The 21,070-nt window shown below is 39.5% G+C and overlaps 1 protein-coding gene across 1 annotated transcript in view; it reads left to right on the forward strand.

Annotated features, from left to right (window-relative positions):
- LOC109468844 (protein-tyrosine sulfotransferase 1-like) overlaps nucleotides 1-21,070 on the forward strand; it is a 126,092-nt gene that overhangs the window by 32,209 nt on the left and 72,813 nt on the right. Inside the window, exon 3 of the mRNA XM_019767187.1 lies at nucleotides 20,648-20,751. The gene's annotated coding sequence lies outside the window, so the exon portion shown is untranslated. The remainder of the gene's footprint in view (nucleotides 1-20,647; nucleotides 20,752-21,070) is intronic.

The following is a 21,070-nucleotide window of genomic DNA, read 5'->3' on the forward strand; positions in this document are numbered from 1 at the left end:
GGTAACTGGAGCTGTAGCAGACACACAAGTAAAACATATTAATTTATGTTTTACCGAAGGAAAAAATATTGCTTTTGCTCTGTTTCCTCTTCTTCTCCAAACCAAGAAGGTCAATGACCTGAACCAGAGGGCTTTCACCATGGTAACTGGTGTTGGCTTACATCATGTTGCAATTTTATTGCAGGAGGGATTTAGACAAGGCAGGCCATATGCGAAGGTAAACATTATGCATTTGCTTTGCAAATGTTACCTTTTTGCTCTTCTTCTTCATTCTTCTTCTTCTCTAAACACATAAGGTCAATGACCTGGACCAGATAGCTGTCACCATGGTAACTGGTGATGTAGCAGACACTCAGTGTATGTTATGAAAATCTCAAGTAACTTCAAGCAAACACTCAAGCAACTGGATAGATTTCGTGTTGTTTGAGTAACAGTTTTCTTGTGTAAACTGTGAAACTTGGAAAGCAAGTTACGAGAAGCAATTCAGAGACCACACTCTGGGGTTTGTAATCCGATCCTAACATGCCATAATGATATTACAGGACCTGTAATGTAGCGAGGTGTCCTGTAATGTAGCGAGGTGTGTGTGCCCTACCCAGCAAGGTTACATTCCGCCAGGGAAGATTTAATATCGCGCTGAAGGTTCGCAGTGGAAAATTGTGTTCTGGGATTCCAGCGGGAGGTAAAATTAGGTTTGGGCAGATCCAAGGAAGTTCTGGGGTTATGGGGAATATCATGCTGGATAAAATTATATCAGAAAATTCTGGCTATGTCAACTAAGAAAAAAAAGAACAAACTTTTAACAAAACCATAAAGAGAAGAGGGATCATCACAATCCTTTTCTATATTTGGTCAAATGCCCATTTATGGTCATCATGTCCTTATTCGGAGAAGAGTAAACATCACAATCTTGACTTCTATATTTGGTCATTATGCCCATATATGGTCATTGTGTCCTTATTTGGACTTGCAGAAAGAATATAACTGTTTCTATTGGATAAATCATGTGAGATGTAGATTTCAATGAGCAATTAGTTTTTTTAGCACAAGCTGACTAGCTCAACTAAGAACAGAGAAAACTTAATATGAAAGTTTTGACAGTATCAGAATAACCACCACAGTTTCAGCACTAGGGACAGGGCCATTAACCTTCAGCCTGCTAAGGTAGCCGTTTTGGCACCAAACTTCTATTTGGTATGATGTAGGCAGCAGGGAGAAGGTTAAAGACTCCTTATAAGAACACAGCATCTTCAGACAGTGAGTCTGAGACACCTCCGCTGGCAAAGCTGCGTCTTTAATCAACCTCAGAGTCTTAACTTTGTCTTAAAAGATTCCTTCAAGCAACAAAAGAAATATCAAGACTTCAGACAGTCTGTCTGGGGCTTAACCTCTATTGACAAGAAAAATAAGTTTTGTCCAGGGCTGGAAATACTTGGTGCATGTGCACCTTAGTGCACCCAAATTTGGAGCTGTGCACCCAAATTTTTTCTGTAGGTGCACCCACATATTTTTGTAGGTTTACGTATGTAAAAGATGTTAAATGTATAGTAGTACACAGCATATTCTTGATATTTTTAAGTGTCAAAAAAGTAATAAAATCATTGTTACGGTATATTGATTTAGAAATGACGCATAATTTGGGCTATAATAGGATGCCTAGACCTGTTTTATTTTACTTTTTTTCGCTGTCGCTTCATATTTTTTCATAATCTTACAAGTCGTCTCACAGCTGAACTGCATCTTAAAGACTCGATCCTTGAGACAGCCAGTCTAGGAAGTAACCTCTTCCGGCTACAAAACTTGACTTGCCATTAAGGAAGACGTTCCCACCTGTAAAGCGGCGTCTTATATAGCAGCGCAGCGTCTTTATTTCATCTCCCAAGATGTCTTGTACTGATATATGTCTTGAGACGGTGAGTCTGGGGCCTGACCCTCATTAGCAGCAAAACTGCAGAACCGTCAAACGTAGTGCTGTGTACCGGTTCGCTGGACCGGTTCCGGACTTGTAAAAATGTTCAGGTTCAAGTCCAAAAAAGGCTTAAAGTCAAGAACTGATTCCGGACTGAGATCTGTGTCTGTTACGATCTTAGGCCACACCAATTTCATTAGTTGATTCTTTGATATAAAAGATCTGTATCTTAGGCCACACCAATTTAATTTCTTGGTTAACATATTCGCCCGCTTCATTTTTTTCTGATTTGCAAATAAAAATAAAAATTCAGAATCAACTGCAAAATGCTCATATTTTACTCTGAACAGTTGAAAACAGTTCTTTTCATCCTAGTTGTTACAGTTAGCACATCTTTCAATGCAATGGTATCATTAAAAGTTCAAAATTCATTGTTTAAATTTTGAACCAGCCTGGTGTGTTGACTTCATGGCTCCTATTGTACCATTTTGGGCCATAATAGGATGCCTAGGCCTTTTTTTTTTTCGCCCGCCCGCTCCATTATTTTTCTAGAAAAATCCATTAACCAAGAAATTAAATTGGTGTGGCCTTAGGCCATGTTAATTTGATTATAATCATGGATGACATCTGCATGCGCATAAATATTCGTCCATTTCCACGGCCTTAGGCCACATCATATTCATTTGTTGATTGTCGGATTAAAAAAAATATATATATACTTAACTGGAAAAACCTAGTACTTGAAATGAAAACAAATCCTGAGGACCAGGTTGATGCCTCGGTGTGCACAGTTTCATGGTGTGATCAATACACGTTTTCCTCCTGCCCTCTGCTTTTATCATGCCTGCCTGCTTTAGTTTCAACTTAAATTGTTCAACATCCAAGGAAATAAATTGACGTGGCCTTGTCTCATAAGTTTCTTATAAAAACAAAGTCATTTTGTTTCAAGGCTCCTTGAGACACCCAGTCTGACTTACTGGCATGACCTTGTACCGCAACTAAAGACATCTTGTCATCAAGTAAAGACGTTCCCATGTAATAATCTTCACCTCATCTCACAAGATGTCTTACAGCAACAAAACATCTTCCAAGACTCCTTGACTTGCGTGACCTTCTCCCACAACTAAAGTCATTATCCCATCAAGAAAAGACGTTCCTATGTAATAATCTTATAATAACCTCGTCTCACAAGATGTTTTACAGCAACAAAACATCTTCTAAGACTCCTTGAGACACTCAGTCTGAAAGTCATGACCTTCTACCGCAACTGAATTCATCTTGTCATCAAGTTAAGTCATTCCCATGTAATAATCTTAACCTTGTCTCTCAAGATGTCTTACAGCAACAAAACATCTTCCAAAACTCCTTGAGAGGAGATAAAAGCAGAGGGCAGGGAGGAAAACTTGTATTGATCACACCATGAAACTGTGCACACTGAGGCATCAACCTGGTCCTCAGGATTTGTTTTCATTTCAAGTACTAGGTTTTTCCAGTTAAGTAATACTATATTATATGAAAGTCATGACCTTCTCTTGTAACAGAAGTCGTCTTGTCATCAAGTTATAAGACATTTTCATGCAATAATCTTAGCCTCATCTCACAAAAAAGTCTTACAGCAACAAAACATCTTCTAAGACTCCTTGAGACACCCAGTCTGAAAGTCATGACCTTCTTCAGTAAAAATAAAAGTCATCTTTTCATCAAGTAAAGATGTTCTGATGCATGTAATAATCTTAACTTCGTCTCACAAGATGTCTTACAGCAACAAAACATCTTCCATACCTCCTTGAGACACTCCAAGACTCCTTGAGACACTCAGTCTGAAAGTCATGACCTTGTACCGCAACAGAAGTCATCTTGTCATCAAGTTAAGACATTCCCATGTAATAATCTTCACCTCGTCTCACAAGATGACTTACAGCAACAAAACATCTTCTAAAACTCCTTGAGACACTCAGTCTGAAAGTCATGACCTTCAGAATCTCCAGTAAAAATGAAAATAAAAGTCATCTTTCCATCAAGTAAAGACGTTTCGATGCATGTCATCATCTTCACCTCATCTCTCAAGCAACAAAACATCTTCCAAGAATCCTTCTGACCCTCAGCGACCTCTGTCGGCTACAAAAGTTGTCTTCCCACGGAGTGAGACATTTCTGCCGTTAAAACTGTGACTATCGGGCAGGGCTTGAAATACTGTGTGCTTGTGCACCTTAGTGCACCCAAAATTGGAGTTGTGCACCTAATTTTTTCCTGTGGGTGCACCAGTGCACCCAAATATTTTTGTAGGAATTTTTAACATTAGAAGTGTATAATAGTATACCGGAAATCTTGGTCTCTAAGTATCAGAAAAATAATAGAATCTTTGTTGTTTACAGTAGTAATGTTTAAGATTTTGAAGCTAGCTGTCATTTTAGATTCAAGCCAAGATGAGTAGCAGTAAGACCTGTAATTAGGTTTTGTTTCATATGGTGCACCCAAAAACTTTTTTGTGCACCTAATTTTTTAGGTTGGTTGCACCTATTCCCAAAAATGAATTTCTAGCCCCGCTATCGGGTTACGGCAAATCATTCATTCTGGTGAGATGACATTGGGACGTAAAACGCGGCTCTTAACTTTATTTGTCGGATGATGGGAAAATCCCGCGAGCCGTGAAGGTCTGACACTGTCGTTAGGATCTGGACGGATTCTCATGACCCCTGCCTTTATTTTCTCCCCAAAGTCTAACATTGTCAGGCTGGGCTAAGTCATTTTCCTGGTTCTCGGGCGGTTCAGAGGAAAAATTTGGCACAAGGACACAGGCCTCAAAATTAACTTTTCTACCTATTGTCTAAAAGCCAGGACGTGTGCCTGATAAACAAAAGAAGGCCTTACATTCTGATGTTTAGTATTTACATAGATTGACATAACAGGTGACTATCACCTCTTCAAGATGTCAAACCTGAGTCCAGACTGTAAAGTTTGAACCACTCACACCGGGAAGGTCCCCTCTTAATTTTGAACACATTGACTTGAACAAGAAACTAGTAACTAAGTAAGATTTTAGTCGTGAGACACGTATTGTCTTCTTGAGAGTCATTAAGCAGTCAATTTTCAGAGCTTTTTGATTCTGAAGACACCGACTTGAATAAGAACTTGTAACTAAGGGAGATTTCTAGTTGTGAGACACATATTTTCTCGAGAGTCATTAAGCTTGTTGTAAGCACCGCACAGAGACTAAAAATGATGGCCGTGATTTGGGAACCAGGCAGCTCCATAAATCCCAGCGTTGTGTATTGCAGTAAGCAGCGTTTTCTCTGTCCCACCACTTCCCACCATCCACTGATTTTCTATATTTCAATTTAGAGCCATTAAGTGTTTCTTTGTCGCACTCGTTATTTTGGGTTAGGCTCATTTGTTGCCATGGCAACGTAGCGTTTATTGCGTTACTACGGAAGGCGGCAAATAGCGGCGGTGTGATGGATGCACCGGCATCATTGCTGTGATGATGTCGGCAGAAATCAGGCAGCTTCAACTCAGTTCCTGTGTTGTCCTGTTCTCTGTTTTGAGTTTTTGTATGTCTTGCCACAATGAACGACAAGCAGTGCTGGTGATCAAACTTTGTCTGCTCCACCTCTTGATGAATGATGATGATGATTGCCACATTGTTTTGTTTCTTGTATTGTTTGTATGATTTCAATGTGTTCCGTACCCCACTGCAAAGCAGTCTTTAATCACTTAACATGCTCAGTTCAGTTCATCCTTCTCGTGACATCATGTACTGAACATGCTACCCTGGCTAAAGAAAACCAAAATAAATAAATTAATAATAAAATTATGAATAAATGAATAATTCCAGGAATCCGAACAGCAGGGAGGTTTTATTAGAATTCACTTTCTTGTCTTCACAGGAGCAAAATTTCACAGTCTGAGGAAAATAGACATGTTCACGGAATGTTATCTTCATAATGGCAGCACCATGCATTTTACTAGACATAGGCTGTCAGGAATTGAATGGTACATTATAAGGGTCTTCAGTCTCCTGCTATGTTCACATCTGTTGCCTTTTAGAAGCCAATGGGAAATGGATATACAGAATCAGCTAGAAATTCACAAAAATTAAGTTGCAACTCTAAACATTTCAATCTGTGATGATGTTGGCAGAAAGTGGAGAATTCACTTTTGAACTAAAAATGTCCGAGAACCAACAGAATGAATTGGTGTGGCCTTATAATGAATAAAACAAGAAGTTCACAACTCATAACACGCCATGTAGGTCCGAAACCCTCAATTTCTTGTTTTATGCTAAAATGTGAGGGAAATATATATTTACTAACTGAGTATGTATATTTACTTAATTAATTAGAATGATATACATGTTTGTGATTCTTCTTGTATTTCACACTGTATTCGAAATTATGTGCCCTATGTGTTTTGTCCTTATATGTTGACTCTCTAATATCAGCTTTGCTGCCTTGAGAGTCAGTGTAATGTTTTGTTGCATTTTTCAATAAATAAATAAATAAATAAATAAATGTGGGGGAAAAGATCAGAGAGAGTTCAACCATGCCTATCCCAATATTTACTGGAGCTACATGTATTAGTCCTTAGGGCAGATTTACATGTCTCGCTCATAACATCTGCACGAACCCGCTCGTATCACCACGGTTACGGATTTAACGTTTCTCACACATCGCCACATTGCTGAGAAATTAGCTGGCCTCGTTTGGAGGTGTTAATTATCCATTATTGATTAGTTTGGGAAGTGTGAATCCGCAGGCGAACCCGGGGGGATCGGGGGTACGTTTGGGACACAGAAGGCGGCGGTTTATTGATCATCTTCGTAAACTGCTCTCATTACGACACTACTCGTCAATAATTTCCTCGAAATTAAGTCCACACCAATTTAATTTGTTGTTTCTCTGATTTTTGCAGAAAAAATATAAAGCGACAGGGCGAAATAAAAATAAAACAGGCCAAGGCACCCTAGCCTGTGTATACACAAGCTCTCGGCTGGAGGTTAATGACCCCCACCCCAAGGCAACCTAGGGCGGCGGCCGCCAGGAGCGCGATTTAGTCAGGCTAAAGGCACCCCATGAAGGCCGGAAATGTTACGATATGATGAGCCATGAAGTGAACGTACCAGGCTGGTTTATAATTGAAACAATTTATAGATTTTGAACTTTTAATGAAACAAAGTTGCAATGTTACATTGAAAAACTTAAACAACTAGGAAGAAAAGGACTTACTTCAACCATTGGGGCCAAATATGTCTTTTATTGAGCATTTTGCAGTTGATTTAGAAGAAAAATGGACAGGGCGAAACCAAGAAGCAACAAATTAAATTGGTGTGGCCTAAAGATTCATCAGATGTAATGAGGTAAAATTAGAGATGACGGTGTGTATTGACGATTATACTCATTAAGTTGAAACCATCTTTGCCAATATTTTTGTCACCATATTATTAAAGCTGACATTGGGGAGCCCTGTGGTGAACTGTTCATTGATTGTAGTTCTAAATTACTGTCATTAACTAGGATTTTGCCAATAATTTCCTCATAATTAGAAAATTGTTGAGATGTAATTGAAGTGACCTTGGGAAACAGCAGTGTAGTGATCATCTTAACGGTCGTGAAGTTTATCGTATTTTCCCCAAATTAGAAAATGTTTTAGAAAAATCGATGGAAATGTCATTGATTGTGACCCTGGAGAAGGCAGTTTATTGTAAATTACGCACATTAAAACAGTTTTGCTGATAATTTGCTGTAATTGCAAGATTACAAGGCTATGATTGAGATAAAGTGAGGGAATATGGGAGACAAGAGAATACTGATTCAGTGTACAAAATACTTTCTTAAACCAGGTTGCTCAGTGGGCAAAAATAGGTTGCCCCAAGTAAAATTTGGTTGCCCGGGGCAACTGGGCAACCAGGTATTTTGCACACTGCTGATTTTATCACAAGTTGAACTTGTTTTCAACAATATTTCACCAATAATTTTTTCACTGTTTGTCAATTTCATTAGGAAATAATTGAGGTAACATTGATAAACACTGTTGACAGCAGTGTACTAATTATAATTTTCCTCGTTAAAGTGGCTTTTAGTAATTAATTTTTCGCAATTTGCAAATTTATGATAATTAATAGCACACGTCTATAATAATCATAACTTTGGAATTGACTGTGACGATTATGATTGTAAATTGTAGTCATTAAAACAATGTTGGCAATTAATTTTTTGTAAATTAATGGAGGAACAAATCTTTTTATAATTAATTATGTTGTCTTAAATGTAATGAATTACAAGTTTTTCTAAATTCCAATTAAGTATGGATAAGTAAGGCTATCCCAAGTTAATGAATATTGGTTGGATTTGGAAAATTTGTATTACCTTGGTTTACACTGTTTCAGCTAAGAATGATTCAATTTTCTGACTGAAGTTTTCCTTTAAACCCTCTGTTTTCATTTTGACCACTTGCTGAATTTTCACTGAAAAATGTCTGAAAACCGCTGATTCAGAAGTAACTGAAGGGTACCTTACTTTCGAACCTCTTTATCCTAGACAGTGTTTATTTAAAGTGGGACAGGTTTGATTCAGCTTGTGTATTAACGAGAAGTTAGGAGGATTGATTTTTTTGTATCGTCATGGTGTGGCTTTAAGATAACTTATGTGTAGACCAATCTGAGATTTATGAAAAGGAGATTTTAATGATGTTTTACTATGTACTGAATGTTACAATGTTTCTTTTTAAAGGCATCATGTGTATTGTTATTGTGCCTCCATTGTAAATAGTACACAATTCAGCTTGTGGCTGCAAATGTACCAGGTATTCATTCATTCAACTGAGTTGGAGTGGTCTCCTGTAAGGTACATGTAGCAGGTTGGATGTCTGTTGGCAGGATGTTCTTATTCCCTTCTTGCTGTGCAGAAAATGAAAGTCATAAATCAGTTGGATCACCGGTCGTTACAGTAATTTGAAATGAAGCCCGGTCGTTACTGTAATTCAGAACGAAGCCCAGCTCATATGTCGATGAAGGTTAGAGACATCCTGGTATGTAATAGAAAATAAATCAACCAGGAGTAATAAGGAACTAGATGGATCCGCTGAGAATTTATGAGTTGAATGTTTGATTTATTCTGTGTTACGAAACTTCTCTCAGTTTTAACTAACAGGTCTATCATAAAGGTTAGACACTTTCATTGGCTATGAACTATAAAATTTGGACAGTGAATGTTGGAAAGGCATTTCTATATAGTCCAGCGGCATAGCTGGCAAAATCAGCCAAATTGTGCACCAAATTTACAAAAAACACCAAATTTGGTACACATGTAGTTGAACATATTCTAAGCAAATATGGATATGGAGGCATCTCCACTTCTGCCCATTTTAGACAAAGGTGCATAATTTTTCAGCTATGCCGCTGGACTAATACTCAATAGTGTGTCCCTGACTGAAGCATTTCTCTGACAACCAAGAATGTTGAGCTGAAATTTTGATGGTAATAAAGATTCAAGATTCAAGATCACTTTATTGAACATTGCAGTGGGTCCACTGAATTACTTCAAAATTTACAAAGTTTAAAAAACAATATTATTAATACTACAAACAAACGGTATTTTACACAATAAAATGAATGGACAATCTAAAAATATATCACAATCTGGAACAACAATAACTTGCAATGGTTAAAAAGACGCTGCACATCTAAGGGACATACATTGTAGTAAATATTCACCTGATCAAATAAAGACAACATAATTCCGTCTCCAGGCATCAAATCTGACCCCATGTCAGACCAGGATTACATAATTACACCCCCCGGCGTGGATTCTAACCCTGAGTCAGGATAAGATGAAGATTACATAATTGTGGCCTCGGGCGGTGTTTTGGTATCAGAACCTTGCTGATGAGAATTAAGATGATATAATCATGTCTCCAGGCTCCCGTCCTAACCCTGTGTCACTGGGAGATACAGAATCAGGACTCAAAATTTACTTTCCTTCCTATTGTCCCAGCACTGTCCCAAAAATAAATTTCAATTGTCCCGAAGTGAGGATGAACTGTCCCAACCTGTTTTGGGGAAATATTGTACTTGGCTTCAACTTGTATAATCTACTTTATTTTGCTTATGTTCACTCCCAGGTGCACTATAATTGCAGTGTAGACAGGAAATTCAGGGGGACTCAGGCCTCGAAATTAACTTTTTTCACTATTGTCCCAGAATTGTCCCGAACATAGATTTCAATTGTCCCGAACTGAAGATGGACTGTCCCAGCCTGCTTTTCAGGAAATAAGTTGATGACAAAAATAAGAAAACAACAACTGAATTTGTACAACTTGAAGTCCACTTTATTAGTAAATGTAGGGAAATACATGATAATATCATGGGCATGGCGCCGTCCCTGATATTTGGAATCCCTGATTGGTCAAATTTAAATGTTTGTCAGAGTATTATATATTTATAGGCTGCCAGCAGTCTGCAGCAGGATGGATGGATCGCGTTCCCAAATGACGTGGATGGTCTTAGAATTTTCCAATTGCCCCAAAATTGTCCCGAAACGTAATTTGAATTGTCCCAAGCTGAAAATTTAGTGTCATTTGACACTGGGACAATGTTAATTTCGAGCCCTGGGACTTTTCCGAATCCAAACGTCGGGATGTCTGCCTGATAAACAAAAGAAGGGCTGATATTCTGATGTTGATTTTTTTCCTATTGTCCCCAAAAATGTCCCAAAGTGTCTTTTTAGGTGTCCCAGCCTAAAATCTATTGGTCAGTGGCTATTGGACCACCCAGTATTTCCAGCCCTGCTGGGAGATACAGAATTGATGCCCGTAGCTCCAGTTTCCCCACAGTCCGATGAAGAGGAAGATTATGTAATTGCGGCCGCTGAGATTCGCTTCTGACTCTGTTTGAATCCCGCAGAACAATCTCAATCAGCTGACCTGTGATGATCCAAGTCTCTCAGACTTAAATTGCTGATTTTGTAGTTACTACAGGATTCTTTCAACAGTGACAAGTTTTTGCAGTGTTCTATTCTTACTATAATATAACTCCATGAAAAAACAGCCTATTTACACAATGCACAAAAACACAGGCCTAAACTATGATGTTAAATTGTGATAACCTTGGACAGAAAACATCCAATTGCAGCCCTCAGAACAATCTCAATTAGCTGACCTGTGATGATCCAAGTCTCTCAACGTTAAATTGCTGATTTTGTTGGGTTGTATTCTTAAAATATTATCCATAAGAAAATAGCCCAATCAAACAATGCTCGAAAACAAAGACCATTAAATTGCATGATTGTATCTTGCCCATAAAACATCCAATAATATTTATCAAGTCTCTCAAAGTTAAATTGCTGATTTTGTGGTGTTGTTACTTCTTAAAATAGATATAAATCAATAAAAGAACAGCCTGCCTTATCAAACATTATATGCACAAGAACAAAGACAATTAAATCACATTTATCTTGGCCATACAACATCCAATTAACTTCCAAAAATTGAAACGTAAGCAAGGTGAGACAAGTTTGGTTGTGTAAAAAAAACTCTGATATCCAACGTCCAATCTACTTCAAATAAAAAGCATTTTGTGTCTTTTTATTGAGATCATTCTGATGAGCATTAGTAGCTCATAGCCTTTTTATGAGCTAGTAAAATTTAGATTTTTTTCTTAATTCAGTGTGGCCTTACCTACCAGTCAACACAAATGAGGTTTCATAAGAGATGTGAACCAGGTAGTTGACTTGTCCTGGCCACAAAGTTCACAACGTTGTAGGTTTTACCGGTCAGTCACTGCCGAGTTTCTGACCTGGAATTAATCAGACTTTTGAGGATGTGGGCAGATATGATTATAATAACAGCCTTCCAGCTAAGGGAAGATGGAATCATGATTTTAAAAAAAACATTTGGAGCCAGCAGGACTGACCCTGTCCTGGGTACAGAACTCTGTTCACCTTGACTTGTTTGCTGTGTGAGTGGATGATACATTTTTGTCAGATTCAAGTTTTCAGCCATCTTTCTATCTTCCTCTTACTGAATCATCACTTCAAAATGACAATCAAGGAAATCGAGTGGTTTAACTTTAACTAGTGATCACCACAAATGAGGTTTTATAAGAGATGTAAACCAGGTAGTTGACTTGTCATAGCCGCAAAGTTGACATCGTTGTAGGTTTTACCGGTCAGTCCGAGTTTCTGACCTGGAATTAATACGACCATCGGGGATGTGGGCAGATGTAATAATTATAATAACATCCTCCCAGCTAAGGGAAGATGGAATCTTGATAAAACAAATTATGGAGCCTGCAGGAATGACCCTGTCCTGGGTGCAGAATTCGGTCTGGACTTTCGGAAGTGGGCAAGTAAAAGTTAATAGTGATGATCTTTATTTGCATGTTGTTGCCCACCAATATGGCATTTTTTTTCCTGACCTGGACTAAAAATGCTGAAAGTAGTTTCTCATCAAAGAGTAAATTGTATACATCTTTAACTATTACTGAATTTATGGAGTCATGATATAAACCTTGTCCGGGCTACAGAATTCAATCTTGTCTTGGTTTGACCATGTTTTTTTTCCCTGACCTGGAATGACTGAGACTAGAGAAGCCGTAGGTTAGATCTGATGAGCTCCTCCCCTGGGAAGATAGGTATGGGATGATGTTGGATGATGGGGAGGCTTAATCGCGGCTCCACTAACCTTAATTCCTCCCAGGAGGGATCAGCGAGGATTTGCCGTGATTCAGACGAACCGTCTGAACCGTGGAGCAGGCAGGGTTTTCTCTGATCATGTTTGTGATTTGTGGGGAAATTGGAGATTTTGCGATAAATCGTTTTAATCATTTTATTACATCTCGTGACTTGATATTCAGGGCCGTGGTTGTCAATCAAAGTAAAGTAACTCTTCTGTGTAGGCAGGGCTGGAAATACTGGGTGCATGTGCACCTTAGTGCACCCAAAATTGGAGCTGTGCATCCAATTTTTTTCTGTGGGCGCATTTTTGTACATATTAAATGTATAATAGTATACAGGATATGCTTGGCATCTAAGTACACCTATTCCCAAAAATGAATTTTGAGCCTTGGTAGGAAAGCATGATGATGGTATTTTAGTCTGGTATAGAAAGTGACCCTTGTTTGAGGTTGTCTCTATGGAAACACAACATCCCCAGTATCAGTACCATGGACAGGACCATGTTCCGAAAGATAGGCCGTCTCTATATTGTATCTTGAACTATGTCTATCTAGTGCCATGCCTGAATGGGTTAGGGTTAGGACCATGCATGCTTCTGGATAGTCTCTATCATATCCAGAACCAATTTCCTAATATCTACATGTAGTTCCATGCCTGGTTGAGTTAGGGTTAGGATTAGGCACGGTTCTGGATAGTCTCTATCATGTATCTAAGATTATCTTGCCTCAGGTACAGCTCTTGATACAGGCAGACTACCCAGAACTCTGCCTGTGCATGGTTCTGGATAACTGAAGCCAGGTGCTCATTTCTACCTGTGTCAACTGTTAGACAACCTTATCTGTATGCTTCACAAACCAACGAAAAACTGTAAAATCTGAAGTTGTTCCTCCCGGACCCTGTATAAGTACTAGTACTGCCTGTGTGAGTAACCCCACTTTAGGCCACACCAATCTAATTTGTTGGTTCTCATATTTTTTCACAAAAAATATGAAGGGATAGGAAAAAAAAGAATTTTGAACTTTTAATCAAACCACTGCATTGATAGATGGAAAAACTGTAACAACTAGGAAGAAAAGGACTTTCCTCAACTGTTTGGGGCAAAATATGAGCATTTTTTAGTTGATTCAGAATCAGAATCTTTTTTTTGCAAATCAGAAAAAAAATGAAGAGGCGAATCCGAGAACCAACAAATTAAACAGGTGTGGCCTTAAGATGCTATAGAGCTGTGAGACAACTTGTAAGATAAAATGCAGACTGAAGCAGAGTTGCTAACATCAGGGCTCGAAATTAATTTTTGGAAATAGGTGCACAGGTTTGTTTTTTTTTGCAAATCAGAAAAAAATGAAGAGGCAAATCCCAGAACCAACAAGTTAAATTGGTGTGGCCTAACCCTGGTGTGCACTCCGTTTGACATTCCGACTGCGGAATCCCGGCTTCCCGTCGCCCCTCGGCTGTCCGGAATATCGACTGCCTCCAACGGAACTTTTCATCGACTCTGCCTCATCAATAATGCAGTACCGCCCACAGGAGCCAGGGGGCAGCGGTAATTGAGCTGTAAAACATGACCACGCCTACCTCGTATCAACACACACACGACGTAACATGGAACTTCTCGCTTGTAGATTTTAGTGTGATTGAACCATCTGATCTTGAATCTTCAGACAGACACTTTAGTGGAATTGCAGCTTGGACACTTGCCTCTGTTGTAGGGTTCATGGACGGTAAATTGCACATTTATCAGGGAAAATCGCAAGCCCGCAAATTACTCCAACTCACGGTAGACTGTTTCATGGTTTAGCAAGTAAACTGTATGGAGGACGTCCTCTGGAGACTACAAATCTCATGTTGGAAAAAAAGGCACAAAAAAAAGGCACTAAGGGAACCAATACAAACTGGTCTATGTGGACAGGTGGTCACTATAGACAGGATTCTTGATGCTTGTGTCAATGGGGAAAATTATCTAAGGAACCACCAAAAAGTGGTCACATTGGCCAGGTGGTCCTTATGTAGAGGTGGTTTCTTGTACAGACTATAAAAGTACTCACTTACATGTAGTCCTAAACTTTGTGATCATTGTCTGTAACCGTTAATCAATCAATCTTTATTGCGCAACAATTGCAATGGATACAATGTATGGCAAGTGTTTAAATCAAAAGATAACAACAATACTAAAATTGTTATTGGGGTCATGTGGCGCAACGGCAGCGTGCACGACTCGGAAACAAGAGGTCCCGGGTTTGAGTCCTGACATGCCACCAATCTTGTGCCCTTGGGACAGGCACTTTACACGACTTTCCCTTCTAAACTCAAGTGAAAATGAGTATTGTCTGAGTGTCCAGTATTCGTTTCTATGTGCCAGACACAACACCAGCAACAGCTGCCTCTGTTCCACGTGTATTGCATTGTTGCAATTTCAACAAATCAAGTCAGTAACCAAACGACTGTCTTCCATTCGCCCGCGCCGTCCTGGAGATACTAAAACATTCATCTTCATGGCGAAGCTTCATTCCAGTTTTTATGATAACAGATATTATTGCAGTTTCCCCCACGATTACAGAAATTGCCAGATTATGTCGCGATGCTGCCGTAATTGTGTGCTTAAATGCAGCGTCCGTGTCCAGCAATAACTTGTCTGGTGTCTCTGTCATTAATATCTCTGCCTCGTATCATCAAATTCTCCAACAACTCTGTCGAAATAAACTTAGCAGATTCCATCTATGTAAAACTTGCTGTAGTATATAAATTATATCTGCCAGTATATGTGTATGTATTGTAGAGGGTGTATGTTATTATGTGAATAACTCTTGTGTTGTCTCTATCTGTCATTAATATCTCTGCCTCGTATCGTCAAATTCTCCAACAACTTTACAGAAATAAACCCAAGCAGATTCCATCTAATAGTATGTAAAACTTGCTGTACAAATTGTATCTCAGACTCTACAGCAGAATGTGTGTTGTAGAGGATATACAAGTATATTACATTGAATAACTGGTCCGATGTCTTTGTCATTAATATCTCTGCCTCGAATCATCAAATTCTCCAACAACTCTGCCGAAATAAAACCCAGCAGATTCCATCTATGTAAAACTTGCTGTAGTACAAATTGTATCTGCCAGTATATGTATCGTAGAGGGTGTATATAAGGTACGTGTATAACTGGTCCGATGTCATTAATATCTCTGCCTTGTCTGATCAAAATTGGCCGCAACTCCACAGGAATAAACCCAAGCAGATTCCATCTATATAAAACTTGCTGCAGTTACAAATTGTATCTGCCATGCATGTACTATGTATTGTAGAGGGTGTATGTTATTATGTGAATAACTCTTGCGGTGTCTCTATCTGTTATTAATATCTCTGCCTCGAATCATCAAATTCTCCAACAACTTTACAGAAATAGACCTAGCAGATTCCATCTATGTAAAACTTGCTGTCACTGTGACAGTTATACAAATTGTATCTTCCTGTATATGTATGGTAGGGGGTGTAGGGTGTGTGGCTATAAACGCGAAACAGCATCATGGTTCATCTCAGTTGAGGATGACAAAAAACAACAACAACCCATCCCCAGCTGGTCTCCTCGGTTGTATATAGACAGGGCTGACCTGTTTCTGTGTCTGTTAGAATGATACGGAGGAGGAGTGTTGTATATAGACAGGGCTGACCTGTTTCTGTGTCTGTTAGAATGATACGGAGGAGGAGTGTTGTATATAGACAGGGCTGACCTGTTTCTGTGTCTGTTAGAATGATACGGAGGAGGAGTGTTGTATTTAGACAGAGCTGCCCTGTTTTTGTGTCTGTGGGAATGGTACAGAGCAGGATTGATGTAGAATTGATGGACGTGGGGAATCCCGCAGGAGACACAGAAGAGAGAAACCATCCGTCAGGATTCTCCGCCGCTTTCATGTCGGCTTCGGAGCGGCCGCGTGGTTATTATAACGTCAGATCACTCCGACAGCGCCCGATTTGTGACGAGAGCTTTTATCTCTGGGGATCACAAGGCCACAGCAAGTTATTTACTCGGTTTTCAGACAAATTGGAGTTAAAGTTTAACAAGTCAATTGACATACAATGTACAATGTAGCTGAAGGGGAGTTGTTTCTTCCATGTATGTTGTTAGAAAGTGAGTTGTGAAACATTTGGCCAATTAGTGAAGAGCACTTTTACCTCTGGGATCAGAAGGCTACAGGAAGTTATTTACTCGGTTTTCAGACAATTTTTGGGTAAAGTTTAACAAGAATTGATATAGCTGAAGGGGAGTTTTTTCCATTATGTTGTTAGAGATTGAGTTGTGGAACATTAAGTTTTGGATGGCATCTCTCCTTGGTGCTGAAAATCATGCAGTGTCTGTAGAAAGTATTAAAAATCATGTTTTCTATTATCCTTTGTTTTTATCCTGACTTATGAATAATTTCTTTTTTTTTTCTTCCTTTTTCTTCTTCCAAATGCCCAGAAACTAAGAAACTTTTACTAAGTTGGGGTGGCCTAATTGTAAGACCTGCCAAAAATAGTGACAGAGGTTGCTAGATGGTATTGCAAAAAACTACATACAGTATAATACAGCTTTTTTGGTTTCCAGTTCTGAAATAAAGTGACATTACATACTAGGTAATATGTCCACATGTTGCATTTGATACTCACATATCAAGCAAACAGCAAGTTGCATTTCTCTGGCCCTGTGCAGGTATGATGAGGGTATTCTGAGGTGAGGTGAATTCTCCCAGTTATTAAAGATATGCACCATAACCTGCCAGCTTATTAGTCTACTCCCAGCTTTAATTGTCTGCTGTGGGTAATTAACACTGTCTATATGTTCTCTGGGCAGGAACAATTTTATTTGTTGGTTCTCAGATTTGAAAAAGGTAATGCTGAACTGAAGGTGAAAGGTTGACCTGAAAAAAAAAACAAGTCAGGAAAGATGTACTAGTACCTTGGTACACACAGTTTTAGGGGTCCCAGAAGAGATATAGCAGGAGGGAGTCTAGTTTTCCTCCCAGCCATCTAGTTTTGATACTCAGCATGCTGCATTTTTATTCTTAGATTTGTCTGAGAACCAAAGAATAAAGACACTGGTGAAGATGTGGCCTTGGGTGATAGTAAAGATTCTACTCTTTCAAATTTAATGATCTAATTTTATAGCATATATATACACACCAGTTCTGTGTAGTCTCACCTGCTCTTTTTGATAACTTTTGGGACTTAAGTTTTCCTCCAAGCCTTCTGTTTCCACTAGTTCAACAAGTTCTTATCTGAAATTTTGGAAAACCATTTCAAAGAGGACATCTGTAATCCAGCTAGGTACTCAATTTTATATTGTCAGGTTTGCAAAATCTAGCATTAAGTAAAGAGGCTCTTTTTACAGAACTAAGTCTGTTATTCAGCCGACGTTTCGGTGACCGTCTGTCACCTTCCTCAGGGCAGTTCTGACTGGTTCACATTGCACATCGGCTGAATGAAAGACTAACTTGGTTTTGTACAAGAAGAGTCTCTTTACTCAGCGTCTTACCAACCTGCAGAAACTATTTATGCAAAATCTAGCATGGAGCACCTTTAGAAATCTGTGGAGACTGCCTGTATGTGATGTATGCTTCCCTGTAGTGTTTGTGCATTGATTGGTGTGTGTGTGGGGGGGGAGCTGGTGTGTTAGGTTGTACAGATACAGGTAGTCTGCATGTGAAGATTGCCTGTATTTGATGTATGTTTCCCTGTAGTGTTTGTGCATTGATTGGTGTGTGTGTGGGGGGGGAAGCTGGTGTGTTAGGTTGTACAGATACAGGTAGTCTGCATGTGAAGGCTGCCTGTAGTTGATGTATGTTTCCCTGTAGTGTTTGTACATTGATTGGTGTGGGTGTGGGTGTGGGTGTGTGTGGGGGGGGAAGCTGGTGTGTTAGGTTGTACAGATACAGGTAGTCTGCATGTGAAGACTGCCTGTAGTTGATGTATGTTTCCCTGTAGTGTTTGTGCATTGATTGGTGTGGGTGTGGGGGGTAGCAGGCAGAATAAAGTGAGTCGATGAGTGAGTATGGATTTCTCCATCAGCTCCCAGGAGTAGCTGCATCCTTCCTCAGCAACCTGAGACGTTTGTCTTCCTCTGGCAGGAATCTTCAGGGAGGAGCTGTCTTCTTGTAATAGTCTTGTAATAGTCTTCAAGGACAATACTGTAATTCACTTTATGTTCACGGTAGCAAAAGTTCACGGTCTGAGAAAAGTTGACATGTTCATGGAACTATATATTCACGGTGGCGACAGGTGGAGGAAAAAGAAAGTCCAGGAATTATTTGTTAACTGTAATGATAAGTTCACGGTACAGAAGTGACAGTGAAAACAGTAAACATAACAGTACAGTGAACACATCAGGCAACAGTAGTCTTGTAATAGTTTTGAAAGTTCTTTAGCACTGTACAGTGCTCTAGCAAGTGACATATTTCTTTCATTTGATTTTGAGAGAATTTTGCTGCTCATGATAGTAAAAAATTTTGTCCAATCGTTCACCAAAATCCTGTTTTTATTAAATGTCTTCCAGTACAGCACGATATTCTTTTAAACTTTGAGAACCATGTTATGAAATTGGTCTCACTGGCATAAGTGATTTTTTTTTTACAAATTGCAGGCACTAAGAATAGCTCTTAGGCCACACCAATTTTAATTCTTGGTTAACGGATTCACCCGCTTCATTTTTTTCTGATTTCCAAAAAAAAAAATCAGAATCAACTGCAAAATGCTCATATTTTGCCCTGAACAGTTCAAAGCAGTCCTTTTCTTCCTAGTTGTTACAGTTATCCCATCTTTCAATGCAGTGGTATCATTAAAAGTTCAAAATTTATTGTTTAGATTTTGAACCAGCCTGGTGTGTTGACTTCATGGCTCCTATCGTACCATTTTGGGCCATAATAGGATGCCTAGGCCTGTTTCTATTTTTTTTCGCCCGCCCGCTCCATTATTTTTCTAGTAAAATCCGTTAACCAAGAAATGAAATTGGTGTGGCCTCAGGGTAGCATCTCAGGGTCATCTACAAGACGTGCCCATTTCTCCAGACGTCTGGAGGAGTTAAGATCTCGGCTGCTCCTCCCGAGACTGGTCTTAAATCTTGCGGAGCGGCGCAATGATGTCGCGATGATGAGGTCGCGGAAAGACGCGAAGGTCGCGGGTAATTGATTTGCGCGTTTGTCGTCCGATCGTCCGGGTAACGCCGGCCGCGTCGCTGTGACATTTCAAACGTCGTCCCCATCGATTTCCCCCTCCCCCCTCTCTCTGCCATAAAGGCTAACGCACGCGGGTGTAACCCGACCCACTGACACCATGTTGTGCTGGAATCTTTACGGTCCTACCGTTAAAGGTCGTACAGAGGTCACGCACAGGCTACAGTCTCGTGTTTTTCAATTTTCCTGCCCATTTCTGCTGTATTACAGCGACCTTCTGGCGACCTTGACGTCAGGGGGGGTCATACGCGCCTAGACAGCTGCTGTTTCATCATCATTTCATTGTTTTACATCAGGCCACAACAATACATCGCCTTGGTTCTCAGACATAGCAAGGCAAAAATACAGCAATTCATTATAAAAGCACAGGGAAGGTGATCAAACTTTGATATGACACTGTATTCACAGCAGCAAGTAAAAAGTGCAACATGTTGTTTTTATCCAGTTGAGAATAAAAAAAATAAAAAAACCAAGAACCAACGAATGAAATTGGTGTGGCCTTAAGGTGGATGTGCATGATGTAGGTGGTGTCTTGTTGAGGGCTTGCCTATTCATTTCAGTCCTTGTCTTTTAGACATTTAGGAGTAAATCAGGAGCGTCTGAAAACAGCAAAAGGAGTCAGGACAGGGAGGAAAATTTGAATCATGCCATGTTCACTCACTGGAACTTAAATACGTGTGTGCCCAGTGAACAAGAATGCTAGCAGTTGATCAGGAAAAACTTTAACATTCATTTTTTTTTACATTTTTTTTACATCCGAGAATGAACAATTTGAATTACTGTGGCCGTTAGGTGTCCAATTTTGTTGCTTCATTCAAGTACATCTCTTTTGATACTAACTGATTCTTGTTAATTTTTTACCTCACAGACCCACCGTGAGTAAGAAAAAACGGTCCACCGAATCCACACCAGAAAACCGGATAGAAAACCGCCCTTCACCAGACACAGCCAGTACCCAGTCCTGGACTTAAGGTAGGATGGCACACTTTGTACTTCATGCAAAAATGTAGCTTTTGTTGTTGCTAACTTTGCGCAGAATGTTTATTTAGGATTAGTGCATCCGAAAGGACATTAGAATGTGTTGACTGTCCAACATTGACCCACTAGACAGGGTCACATGGAGACATGGAGTCCAGTCTAGCCGACCGCTGCCCACCCGAGACAGGGAAGCCGGCAGCAGTATAATCAAAGCCAGGATATGTATGTATGTTTTGAGGATGTCTAGTGGTACATTAGTGCAGTTTTCACTGATCCAGAAAGTATTAACTTTGCTGGTTTTGTGGATATGGAG

This window comes from Branchiostoma belcheri, unplaced genomic scaffold (genome assembly GCF_001625305.1).
Source record: "Branchiostoma belcheri isolate BF01 breed outbred unplaced genomic scaffold, Haploidv18h27 scaffold2, whole genome shotgun sequence".
Lineage (NCBI taxonomy): Eukaryota > Metazoa > Chordata > Leptocardii > Amphioxiformes > Branchiostomatidae > Branchiostoma > Branchiostoma belcheri.